General features: G+C 36.6%; 1 protein-coding gene across 2 annotated transcripts in view; it reads right to left on the bottom strand.

The window, feature by feature from the left end:
- The window catches only part of PITPNC1 (phosphatidylinositol transfer protein cytoplasmic 1), an 86,288-nt gene that overhangs the window by 67,448 nt on the left and 4,927 nt on the right, over positions 1 to 13,913 (bottom strand). The window lies entirely within an intron of this gene.

Here is a 13,913-nt window from a genome sequence, read left to right as displayed (position 1 = left end):
GGACAGGAGTTGTATTAACCTGCTTTTCATATGCTTGTCGTTTGCTACCATCAGTTCAATGTATCGAGCAGAAAACTGAGAAGGAGCATATGAGGGCGATTCCTATTACTCAAGCACAAAAAAAAAAAGTGTGAATAACACAACAGAGGGAAAAGTTAACACAGCTTCAATGAAGAGAAGTCATGTCTTAATCTGTCCCTGAAGAGGTCAACAGGTATGAAGACAAAGGAGACCTAGCTGATACGGGCCAAGCCATGATTCAAGACCAAAACCCCATTTTGCCAAGGTCATTCCCCAGAAGTTCTAAAAGAAACTAATTTGCCATGAGATAAGAAGAAAAGTCCTTACATGGAGAAGTCATTGTTTAGAAGATACAATAAAAAAGTAAAATAAATAGACAAGTAATTTTTATCACTGGAGAGAGGACACCAGTGAAGTCCCAGCGGAATCTGCGCCAGGTCTTGAAGTGTTCAATATACTCATTAACAATGGCAGCATTCTCATCCACAACTTATTAAAAAAAATCCCCAATGAACAATATATAAAAAGAACAAGCAATAACTTGAACCCAACAAGGATGGAAAGCTACATTTTTGTAATTAACCTCCTACAAAAAGGATTTAAAAGAGGGAGTAGGAGGCATATTATAGAGGGTACGAAGAGAAAAAAGGAGAGAACATAAAGCAGAGGAGATACAGGGACACAGTGATCACTTGCAGCCTGCAACATTTGATTTGATGAAAAGCTGAGTAACTTTATCGCCTTGACCGTAGTGGCGATGATCACCTGGAACACAAGCTTAGAATTCTTTAGCCCAAATTCACCACAGGTCACCTCAGCATGTGACAAATGGAAGAATTCAGGGATGAAAATTTTGGCTTCACCATGGTCTTCTACAGACAGAAGAAGCAAACACCCCAGCTGTATCACGCAGCTATTGTTATTGCTTCTGCTTCTGAAAACATGTAAATGTACTACCAGGGACACAAGACTTACCAGTGTGAAATTACAGAGAAACATCTCAGAAGATCTACTGAGAGGAAAAAAGACCAGTAGATGATATTACCAGTGCACAGTTCCTTAGGAATACAGTACATGAGCCTTCAATCTTGGGCTAGTTATTTTATGAAAATGCAATACACACCACAGAGCCATCCTACCTTAAGGTAATGATTAATTCGTAAAGTTGTTTGGAGGCTGCCTGAAAAGGATCTCATGCTTGGTATGTTAGAAAGCCTTTATGTCACCCACAAGCCTTCGCATTTTCATTTCTCCCTAATGAGAACCTCCTCAGCAACTCCATTAGACAGAGAAATTGAAACACTGGTATTCCTCAAGAAATGGTTCACAGAAGAGTTTATATATTTTTGGAGATAACCAAAAAATGCTAAGGATTTAACAGGAACAAACCCAGTAACTCTTTACTTCATCAGTTTTGAACCTTTCATCTCATCAGTATACATGCAAAATATGAAGAAATATTTGAATAGCCTAAGAAAAATAGTTTTAAACTAGTATCAATATGCAGGTACAGGAAATGGTAAAAAAATGTCTACTGATGTAACCCACATGTTTTAAACTTCGATGCTCTCACTTGTCTTTCCCTGTTTTCTAGCATATGACAAGCAGATCCAGTGCATGAATTTGCTACAGAAAGGACACAAGGGACCAAATCTTTGGCAGACTTACTGAGGCTAACATGACATGTCAACTTGCGAAGTTTACTGTGCCTCCAAAACTGTGTATGTTTAAATCTGACACGTGCAAATAATTTGCACTCATAAATCAGTGGGGTGATGAAACGCTAAGTAGACAAAATGGAGTAAAATCCTTTTCCTTTGGAACTCTTGACCGGAAGGTGTCAGAAGTGCAAAAAAAAAAATGTAGGGGTTTGCAAAATAAGAAAGGCAAAAATGTACCCCAACAGCTCTGTAATTATTTTTATGTCAGTGATTACATGACAAAAGATTTAAAGAACGGCAAAGCTTTTATTAATCGGCAAGTCTATTTCTTTTCCTACATAGCTTACTTGTATTTCCAGTTGCAAAAAAATGGAAAATGCTTTTAACTGCCACCTGACGGAGCAAGTGAATTCTGTCTTACTGCTATACAACCTTATTATTTATTAAATCCCTTTAGCTGAAAAATGCCTTCTATATACATTCTTGTTCCTTCCTTTTCACTTATTTTCTTTTAGCTGACAAAATGGATTAAAATCTTGTTTTAGACCAAGAGTCATGGAACATTTGCACTGTACTATCTAACCTGGGGTTAAGAAGCAAGATACCAGGGAAATGAATACTCGGGGTGGGAGGGAGGTCTATCAGGAACTACCTATCAACACTAACATAAAAATTCATGCTACAGTTTCACACAGAGAATTGTGAATGTTAAGAATGAATAACGACAGATAACTGTTGAAGAAAAGCACAGAATAACCAGATACAAACTCAACCAAATGAAGCCTGGTAGAGCACAGTGGCAAATCTTTCATAACCATCAAGACAAAATTCTGATCTGTAACTGATGAAGACTTTGCTAAAACAGCATTCTGACTCAAGACTCTTACTCTTGTACCCACATGGGCTACACTGGTTAGAAATGCTAGTTAGTTATTTCCCAGGTCAATAGTCTATTTTAGATGAGATTTAGGCAGCTCCAGGGCACCACAGGTTTATGCAAGGACTGTGTGACTTTCAGACTCCGTAGCGGCACCAAAAGAAAGCAGAGGTCCTACATCTACAAAAAGAACAGGCAAAGGGCCGGCTGAACAGGGGTAACTCAGGAAGACATTTAAAAACCCAAGCTTGATAGTAAATTTCCATTTGGACGTGTGGATCTATGACACAATTTTTAACAGACATGATCTACTGATCTACATTAATCACCTTCAGTATTGCATTTCTTATTTCATTTGATCAAGAATATCTTGAAAACTCAATGCTTTTTTTTCTTAACTCACTGTTCTTCTGAAAGGTTTGGATTGGCTACAATGCTGAGTTTTGGTCGTCTTTCCTTACCATTAAATATGCATGAATACTGCAAAGACTAATGCTTTACTGCACGCTTACTGTTACATGGAAGTTTGTTAGTGGCCCTAGGGAATGTCCTCAGCTTTTTGGTAACAATAAAGTCAATCAACTGCTACCTATAAGGTAGGCCTAGAAAGCTAAAGTAGCTCACTTAATTTGCAAGTCTAACTTTCAAAATTGTTACATGTGGAAAAGGCCTACAAACAAAAATGTTAAGTATAACCTGTGGAAAGGAATGCAATTGCTAGAAGCTTGTAAAAGGCCTTAAGGACCTCCTTGCAAAGCTTTAAGACATAAACTCTGACTCTCAGTCTTGTGTACACAGGAAGTGATACTGGTTTAAATAACATTAATATTTCAAGCCAATGTAAACCAGCTTAAAACCAAAATACGACAAATCATACTTCCTTCTGAACCACTGGATTTTTTTGCCTTTGCTTTGTTCATTGTGCAAAATGCGAAAGGAAAACTGAGGAACAACCTTGAACTGAGTTCAAGAGAAAAATCTATGTATGCACACATCATCTACTGCTGAAAATTCATTTTATACCCTACAGCTATATGAAAAATTGGAGGACCCAATTAGCCTTTGGCTGATACAAAACTTGACAGAGTAAAGATGGGAGTCTGACAGCTACTTCTAAAAAAGCTGCAAAAATCCTCAACAGGAGACTGCTGTGCAGAACTCATGCAAGAATCTCTACTGTGCACTTTACTGTTCACACAATCGCACCAATTAAATACCTTTTGTATAGTTCTATTAAAATGTACTTTACAAATGCCTTTGATAACGACCATACTACCCTGACTGAAGTGTTCGTACTTGGTTACTTAATACTCTTGGGCATATGACTTTTTGCAGTAAGTAGAGAGTGAAACAATACTGCTATTTTGAATTATTTAATTTTCACATTTTAGAATATGTGAGAGAGAAAAATCTACAATTAGTTTTCTTCCTGACTAAATATTTACGAGAATTTAGGATAAAATCCATGTTTCTGTCCTTCTACTATTAAGAATGAAAAAAAAGTATTCATATATAAAAATATATTTTCTCATGTATTTTATATATTCTATATACAACATTTAAATGATTTTATGGGAGTTGACAAAATTTGATCAAAACCTATTCTTATGGTTGTGAAAGGGGGATGAAACTAAGCCACAATAATATTAAGATGGGGCAGACCTAAAAACAGATGTGCAATTCCTTACGGTGGACAACTGAAAGAAATTAAGAGATGAGGTAAGAGGGCTAATATGAGGAAATCACAAGGAAACAGCAATCACTGTTCCTCAAATGCTCTTAAGGAATCAGAGCTTTATCCACGCTATGGTCCCCAGAAGAAGGATGAGATGTAGACCTCCCCCCTAGAGCAGAGCATCTCCTTTTCTCCTGCATATGAACATTCGCTTTCTGAAGTGGAGGATACTCACTGATTGCTACTGACATTCCTTGGACTGTACAAGACAAATCACTCATGTTGTTTACTCCAGTTCTGGCCACTAAAGACAAATTGGCACATCTGAAAATGTCTTAGCAAAAAGGCAGGGTTAGAGGTATCCACATTGAACTTGTATTATGCTTGCAGCATGATTAAATAAAAACATAACCACCTGTTACACTTAATTCAGTGGGAGTATCTATTTTCAATTATAGCATTTACTATCCACCCTCAAGTATGGCAAGTAACACCATGGTAACATAAACACAGTCCTGGCTGCTTGAGAAAGTTAAATTATAAATAGCAACGTATAGCCCATGAGGTCCTGGAAATAAACTAACTAATCCATAGGTATTTGTTACTGTGACATAACAGTTCCACTAAAATGTTGTTTGCCTCATCTCAAACCCACTCAGAACAGAATTAGAAGTTCGGTATCACTTGACTCTGAGTGAGTTCATGTTCAGACATGAAAAAAGCAGAGACTGTGGAGAGAATAAGCTGTAGCTTTATTCTGCTTCCATTGAAGTTAAGGGGAGGGAATCTTCCCCTTCATCTATAGAAACGTGTTTTAATACAAAACTGACAGGGGGGGAGGGATGGGAGGGGAACAAAAGCAAAAAAGCAAAACAAACCAAACAACTTGGGCTTAACTGAGTAGCAAACAGTTTGGAAATGCAAATAAACTCAGCAACCCTCTAAAACATTTGAGAGATTTTGGAACTGAGTGCTCTCTTCAGCTTCAGTCTGGGTGCAAAGATCCACGGTAACTGAGGGAATACTGAGATTCAAGCCTGAGTTTAGTAGTCAGAGGGGAGCTGAATTATCAATTGTTTTAGTCTGCTGTATAGTTCCTTATTCTCTGCAAGACTGAGGCAAAGAAGAGCAGCAGGCTGTTGTTCTGAGCAGCAGATTTTTGCCAGCTGGCCAGTCGCCTGCTGTGGTTGGCTAGGCTTCCTTATTTGGGAGTATGACCAAGGACTCAAAAATGGGAGAAAGAAAAGAGAATCAAAGTTTCTACAAAGTTAGGACTGAAAATTGAGAGCGAAGAGGTTACTGCCAAGTTTTGTGGTGTGAGGACAGCAATCATTTAATTCTGCGTAGGCTCAAAGACGTTACCATAGGTCTGACACAACCCCGGGGCCTTAATCTAACCGTGTGAAAATGTCTTTTAGGTTAGGCCAGAATGCTAAAGATTTCGAGACGTCAGCTTGGTTTCCTTTTTGTTAAGAATAACAGATTTTAGAAATTTACATTTTCTTTTAGTTTACAGCCATCGGTTAAAGTCTACTTTTGATTATACCGATAGAAATCTGGAATGGATCTATTGAGGTCAATGAATTATTTCAGGTTTGCACCATGCAACTAAAATGGAATTTAAATATCCAACATTTCTAAAAATATGCTGTGTTTTGTCATACATATATGGTGAAATCTTGGCCTCTCCAACGTCAGCGACAGAACTCATTGGTATTACTATGGTCTAAATTCCACTGAATGATTTTCCTTTCACACAGAGTGAAGCAAAACAAAAGCTGACCCACTGAAGTAAGATTTAAATAAATTTTATGCCAAGTCTATGTAATAAATGAAGCAGGCAGGTTACTTAAGACTAATCATGTGTACATTGCATATGTTTCATTTGGCTTATTTCATGTCACTGTGCAATTAATTTATTAAATAAAAATATTACTTAAACGTCAGCTATTTTGCACTTTCAAAGAAAGCCTGACAAAATCAGATAAAAAGCTGGATAAATTCGTGAAGCATCTTTCAGAAGGTAAGCTTATACATAGTAGGACCAGTATATTCAATGGGCCTAAACAACTGAGACTACTTAAAATAACCATCTATGTATGACCAGGAGAAACACAAGCTTGGCATGTGGAAGAACTTCATGCTTATCAACAGAAGTACCGTTGTCTTTATCCTTCTGATAATTACAATTTTTTGGTTCACAGTGGTCTTGAGTATTTTGGTAACCTTTCAACTAACGTGGTGACACTAGTACAAAAGGTTATTTTTGTATTTTTTAATAACTTTTAGATGAAATGACAGCAAAAAGCTGAAAATATATTCAACAATTAGTTGTGTTTCTGACTGTCATCAGTGAGTGATTGTTAATCAAGCAATTGAGCAACAGTATGTATTATACTGGAGTGTCATCATCACAATTATTTTGTCATGCATTGTAATAATATTTTTACTGAAAAAAATTACATAGTCATTAATCGGGCAGCACATTAAACCTAATATGACATTTAGTGTGATGAAATGGAAAATAAGGCATAGTCAGCATGCTCACAGAAAACAATTCCCACAGAGCCTAAGTACGCCTGAATCACTTAGGCAAGACTAATCTTAAAACAGACACATAAAACCTCCTAAATAGAGAGCATGATTTTTCTGGAGAGCATATGAACAAGTTTTTTACTAAACCCAGTCTACAAATATTTATGCATGTGACTCGCGACACGTGACTACTTGTTCTTTAAGTTAAGTATGTACGCAAGTTAAGTATATGCAAAAGCTAGGAGTGTGTACTGTAAAACCAGCTTTAGAACTACAAAACTAATAGAATCCAAAACTGCTTCAGCATTTTTTGACCACAAACAGGAAAAAGATGGAAGATACATTTTTTTTTCCCCCCAAGAAAAGCCATTAAAATGTCATTCCTACAATTTAGCACCCTGCATTATATTTTATAAAAATAAAAATAGTATTGTAATACATATCCAAGGATTCAAAATTGGCTGATCACTTATAACCAAAATTGGGAAGAAACGATGAACTGAGAAGGAGATAAACAAGACTAAGGCTAGACTAAAAGCATTATATATAAACACAGGTTAAGTTCAAGTCTAGTTTCTTCCACCTACAGACTGTAAACCCATCTGTTAATTTGACTTGAAATCTAAATTACCTTTTCTTCACTCCTTTTTAAACCTAGTCAATAATCCTGGGGAGCACCTTTCTCCTTGCGTTCTAGATGCATGCAGACATTGCTGATTTCACTTCAATACATGCACAATATGCCTGCACTAAGTTTTTCAGGCTGCCCTGGAGGGCTATCACAGCAAAATTTGCGTGAAATGTCACTATTTGCTTTATTGTGGTATCAAGCGTTATAAAATATACTGCTGATCATAATAGATGTTCAATGAACCAAAGGTAGTAAGGATAAAATAAAAGGAAAAATTATAATTATTAGAAAAAAAAGTTAAATTACAAACAGGTTTTCGCGTTATAAAATATACTGCTGATCATAATAGATGCTCAAAGAACCAAAGGTAGTAAGGATAAAATACATGGAAAAATTATAATTATTAGAAAAAAAAATTAAATTACAAACAGGTTTTTCCTGAGCAAGGATACAAACAATTATCCCTCACCCACAGTTACTGAACAATTTCAACGGTTTGCATGTGTATATTACCTATCTCCATCCTTATAGGTTCATGGTTGCTTGTGTGTTAAGTTAGACATTCAAGATGGAAAGCCTGCATGTATTGCAGCATCCACAACTGACTTGGTTCTGTAAGGACAGCCTGGGGAACATATTTGTCAGCTCACTAGTCACAAAGAATAATATCGTGAATGAATCATTGTTATATACTATGGGTTTTCCATTACCTGACTAGGCAGTCTTTTGCACAAAAGAACATGATCTCTAACAGATTTTAACAAAACAAATGCCTATCAGACTAAACTGAACACTCATGAAGGAAAATATGATTTTTAATCTTTCCTAGTTATTATAGGAAGGGAAAGATTTCTGTATACTAAAGGGCTTTATATACTTCAAGGGCTATAAATCACCTAATTTTTTTTCAAAATGGGCACTCAGGCAAAAAGCACATGACAATTGGTATAACTGTATTATTTCTAACCTTAAAATTAGACAGATGAGGAAATTAAACAAACAGACTGGACTAAGGGAAAACGTATTTGACATATCAGAGTTACCAAACTTCAAGGTGCCAATATAGGCACCTACATTCATTATTAGATATATAAACAAAAGTGACCACAATTTCAAAAGAGCTAATCATTTAGCATTCACATCAACTCTTAGAAGAACTTCATGCTCTCAGCAACTTGAAGTTCATCCCAAAAAACCCGAAAGCACTAAGTTTTAAAAGCCAGTATTGACATTCTGTGTCTTTCTCTCCCCATTCTTTTGTTTCCAAACCTACATTATGCTTCAAAGACAAACACACTTCGTGGAGTTCTTGATAGCATCAAGGCTCTGTAGAGTACCTTAGCTAGAAAATGTCCTAAACCATTGTCAAGTGCATTTTCTTTTACGGGAAATGCAAAACTGGGCCCTACGTTTTGCCAACAAAGCCTTCAAATCAAATGTGTGGTATTATTTGCTATATATATACCTTGGAGAAAACAAGTGTTGACAAGGAGAGACAGAGCAAGAGAGATGAAGGGAGATGTATGTCAGTCTGGAGTTCCTTGAGTAATATCTAATCCTTTCCACTGTAAGATTTTTTTAATGATTTACACTGAAATTTTAAGAACAAAGGTTGTCTTGTTTCTTTCACAGAGTTGTACTGAAATGTGCAAACAGGAGTCAAGGAGAAAATTGCTATTTTTGGTCTTCTATTCACAGTGGAGTTCAATAAAGATTTGACATCTGCTCTGCACTGCTTTGCTTTTACAGCTCTCTAGGTGACTACAACTAGTACAGGAAGGTCAAGCTAAAGCAAGGTATTTCTTTTCTTCCCATGGAAAAACACAGCTCTCACTTTCATCTGTTCGTTCATACAACTAGACTGAGCATCAAAAGAAAATTAAATAGCTGTTCTTATTCGGTACTCAAACTTAATTTCTGGTGCTTTCTCTCACTTATTTTATGTTATATCATTACAATGATTCTTCCCAGTCCACAAGCTTTAAGGTCAATTTAAGGTCACACTGTAGGTAGCAAAGGCCTTGTCATGTGAGTAGATGTGATCACCCACAAAAGACTCCATCGGATCTGTTTGCTAGCAAGAGTCTTACACAATGGTTTCTTTGGAAGGGTAGAAAAATGTTCATAATGGTGTAAAGAGCTTTTCTAGATTGATAATTAACTCTGAATACTCCTCAGACAAATCTGTCAGAGCGTCACAAAAAGAAGGTAAGGCTGGTGATGTTCTCATAAGGCATATCCAGAAAGAATGATTAACTAGAGTAAGAACTCCTTGACTTCTCACAGCACTTCAGTGTCTTGTAAAGGAATCAGTGTAAGACTATAGATGCGTTACAGCTGTTGATAGTTTAAATTAAAATTGCACAATAAGCCTCCATTTTTGCTGTACAAATTCAGCTCAAAACTGCCAGACAAACTTTTTCTGCAGAGGTTATGGTCATGACGTGGTCCAACTATTATTTTATTTACAAGTAATGAAACAGAATTAAGTTTGAAAAGCTGACTTCACCTTACATTTGCTTATAGTCCTCTTGCTTACAGCCAATGTACTGCTTTTTCAAATGTTCCATACATTTAGATATTCCTGAAATTAAGTTCTGTGGCTATAGCTGGGAAATGAAAAAAGCACACATAATCGATCACTATTTAATCTATCTGTCTTAACTGCAGGATGAGTATACGTAGTTTGTCCTGCAGTAGACATCTGCAGTTTAGAAAAAGTGTATTTTACACTTTATACCCTACTAAAAGCTTTTCTGTTCTACATGCATATAGTTATGTCTAAATATCTCAACACCTGCTAACTCTCAGGGCATAAAAACCACTTTCTCAAATGCTTTCATTGAGCTTTAAATCTGTCTGAATACAACAAATAACCTTTGTACACAAAACAGTACACTAGAAACTAGTAGACTAAGAAGAAATGTACACAAGAGTCAGAGCACAAATACTGTTTACACATCTGTTGTTGAAATAATTTTACGTAAATAATCCACACTGGGAAAATTCATAATGTTTGAAACCAGAGCTAAACACTGGATATTTTTCTAAAGGAGCAAGCACAACACATCTCTAAACCCAGAATTTGTTAATGTTGAAACTATGATCTACATTTACGGACATTTTGCAGGTCTCTGCTTGTTTGTACTCATGACAATACAGCTGTTCCTACACACCTCATGCAGGCAGAGCTGCCCAGAGATCAAACTTAGCTTTTATTTAAAGCATAGAATGGGAGCAGTTCCACCAACTTCAGCAAGAGATGATCTTGGTTGAAATAAACAACAAAGGAAAGAAAAACCTATTAGGGCTCCTAGGTACTGGCCATATGCTTATAGTTCAGAACTAATAGACATGTTAATGGTGATCCCTGTTTCCAAGGAAGAAACCCTATGATGACTACTGTATTTGATGTTCAGCTTTGAAATATATACAACCTAGCTTCACATCTTTATTAGCATTTTACAGCAATAACAACTCAATTTTTAACAGGATTCAGCAAAAGCGTCTTCCCATCTATTCCCCTAAAGAATAATCACTTCCCACACAAACCATAAACTTCTCTGTACTTTGCCTTTTCCAAAATAAAAGTTCGGTAACATGCTAACCCACCAGATTTGTTTTACATTTTCAGATAAAGGCATCTCAGAAGCATAAAACCACGTAAGCCTTACTGTGAAGGACTGCACAATTACGATTTGCAATGAGACCTAAGTTTGAGAATTTTTTAGCATCTCTGTTCTTTTCAACTGCTTGGCATTCTTTTCACTTGCCTAGGAATGTGGTTTTTTAACTGATGATATTTTAAAAACCACAATGCAGCCTATTATAATATTCTCTCATATGATGTAACAAACTATTTGTAAGAATGAACTAACCTATGAAAATGCAAGGGGAAAAATAACCAAGAGGCAGGCTTGTTTATTAATTGCAGCTGGGATGAAGATTAGTAACATATCCTAAGCAATTACTGCAACAGATTTTACTTGCTTCATGTATTAATGAAAAGAAATGGCTTTTTCTAATGTATAAGTTCTCAACATTAACAAAAGGACAGAATTTGTGTGCGTGCCTCCCAGAAGTCCCACAAACGAGGTACAGAATAACTCCTAATTGGCAATTATATTGGCTTCATCAACCAACAGCTATATTTTGACCTAATTTGCAAAGCCCTTACAGCAGGTGTTACTATTTTGCTTGGAGGTTAACATGGTATTTCCTTTCGCAAATTATTTTAAAGCTGATCAGGCAGCTTTCAACAATATATATGTAGCAGTCCCAAATAACTAACAATAAAAATTCAGTTTAATGAGTTGGCCTCAGCTCTGAGTAAGACCTGCAGTGTGGTGCCACAGCATCTCCTGGAACGACCTGTCTTTCCTGGTGCTTATGGACAAGGAACAAAGATGTACCTCTGACTCCTGTATCCTAGCTCAAAATACACAATAACAGTTAAGTCCGTGGCAATCAGCCTTTTGCAGGAAATGTTTTCTTTGCAAGAAAGCATTTAGCCTCCAAGCTGACAGGTACACAAACAAAACTCCCATAAATATTTGGGTGTCTTATCTAATAAGGGAATCAATGACAGAATGCCTCAAGAACATGATCTGCAGTGGCTAATGAAGACCAGCTATGCAGAATCTCCTATCCACAAAAATGCCAGAAACTCTTCAAACCTGGAGACAGTGTTCCTGCTACGGTGACATAAATCACTTTTTAACACTTCTCCAGAGATAAATTTACGTCATAATAGACAGCGCAGAGTAGTACTAATTGCTATACTGCATGTAAATAAATATGCACACAGCAAAGTAATAACTTCTAATTACTCGACTGGACATTACACAACATTTTAATGCATTTTTTCACATTACACATAAAATTTGACTACAGAAGATTGGGTACTGGTGCATGGTTGACATAGTTAACACTCTCTTTTCCCTCCTGTGCCTGATTATTTTCACAGGAATGACATGGGAAGCCACTCTGGTTTTGGTGACAACACACCACCACAAACTAAAGATGGAATTCTCTCTCATTCATGTTGTGAGACTTCTATGTATGGATAACTGGCAAGTCAACCCTAAAAAAGAGAAGTGCTCAAGGAAATGCTTTTGAATGTATGTATAAAGTGCACAGGCCAAAAGCCAGAACTTTAAAACAGTGGAAAAAACAGAGCTGTAAAGTCTAAGTAAGGAAAACAGCACAAAAAGGGAAGCCATGCAGCTGCCTAAGTAAAAACTGCATTTTTCACATCCCTGTTGAAACCTATGACCTCAAAAATACTTAGGTGCTTAATTCCCAGTAACATCAACCCAAGTTCAGTACCTAAGCACCATTGTAGGTCAGGACCCAACGTCCCAATCCTGTGAGAAATTGCAGATCCTTTGGCAATTGCATTTCCATCAAAGCCCACTGAATTTCAGAGTGACTTAGCACCTTGCAGAAGGCAGCTGGGGCCTCTTAGAACCAAAATGCTCTTGGTTTTTGAAGGGTGAGCATTGTCTGTCCCGTGATGTTCTCATCTCATAGTAACTGCATAACGCATCACCTTCTTATCCTACACAGATGCCAAAAATATCATGCGCTATTGGTAGTTAATGTGCAACTAAAGGTAAAGTAAGATAATAACACCTTCATAGACTGTAGGAAACGTCACAAAGATGAACCACTATGAGAAATGCAGCACAGGACATTTTTAGTATGTAAATAGTGTAACAAAAATAAGATATCTGCTAATTTCATATTTTTCCTAGTTCATTTTATAATTGAGAATGAAATTCACACTAAATATCAGACAAGTTCTAGGTCCTTTGTTAAGGCATCTCAGCTGCAGCTCTTGGATTAAATAATGGATGTTTCAACTCAAGAGAAATTATCTTTACTAATTCTGTTAATAATCTAGAGAACGAAATACTTCCAACATCGTCTTCTGCCTCACCATGCATCAGCCATTCCTGTTTGGGGAGATTTTTGAACTTTCCTCTATCTGCAAATCTTGTTTAACAAAAATTTTTCAAAATAAATTAGATCTGCTCCCTTCTGAGGACATAATGAACTATCATTAACTAAGTGTGGTAGTCCGAGGACATCAGGATAAAATGTTGTCTACATTAGGATAATGCAATAAACAAATAAAATTATGTATTAAAAGAATAACGCCATCCAATATCACAGCATACTACATAACTTGGTTGGAAAAATGCTAGAATTAAACCTATGCCTATTTACCTATGCGTATGTGGTGGTTTTAAGTCCGGCTCCCAGAAGAAGGAATTTCCTGAGCAGCCTGAAGGAAATATTTGGCAGTTTAAATTCTCAGTTTTAGAACACTGTTAATTTGCCAAACCCGAAGGTACAAACGGACCATTGAAATGACTCCTCTGCCATACTCGTGAGGGCTCCTCTACCCCTATCGCAAAAAACCCGAAAAAAAACCCTGCCGCAAAACACACACCTGGGTGCATTTAAGCAAAACCCGCGTACGTTAATTTGCAAAGTACACGTGTTTCG

The sequence above is a fragment of the Egretta garzetta genome, unplaced genomic scaffold (genome assembly GCF_000687185.1).
Source record: "Egretta garzetta isolate BGI_Z169 unplaced genomic scaffold, ASM68718v1 scaffold787, whole genome shotgun sequence".
NCBI classification, from domain to species: domain Eukaryota; kingdom Metazoa; phylum Chordata; class Aves; order Pelecaniformes; family Ardeidae; genus Egretta; species Egretta garzetta.
Note: the sequence above shows the minus strand (reverse complement) of the source record. Positions and strands in the feature narration are given on the sequence as shown.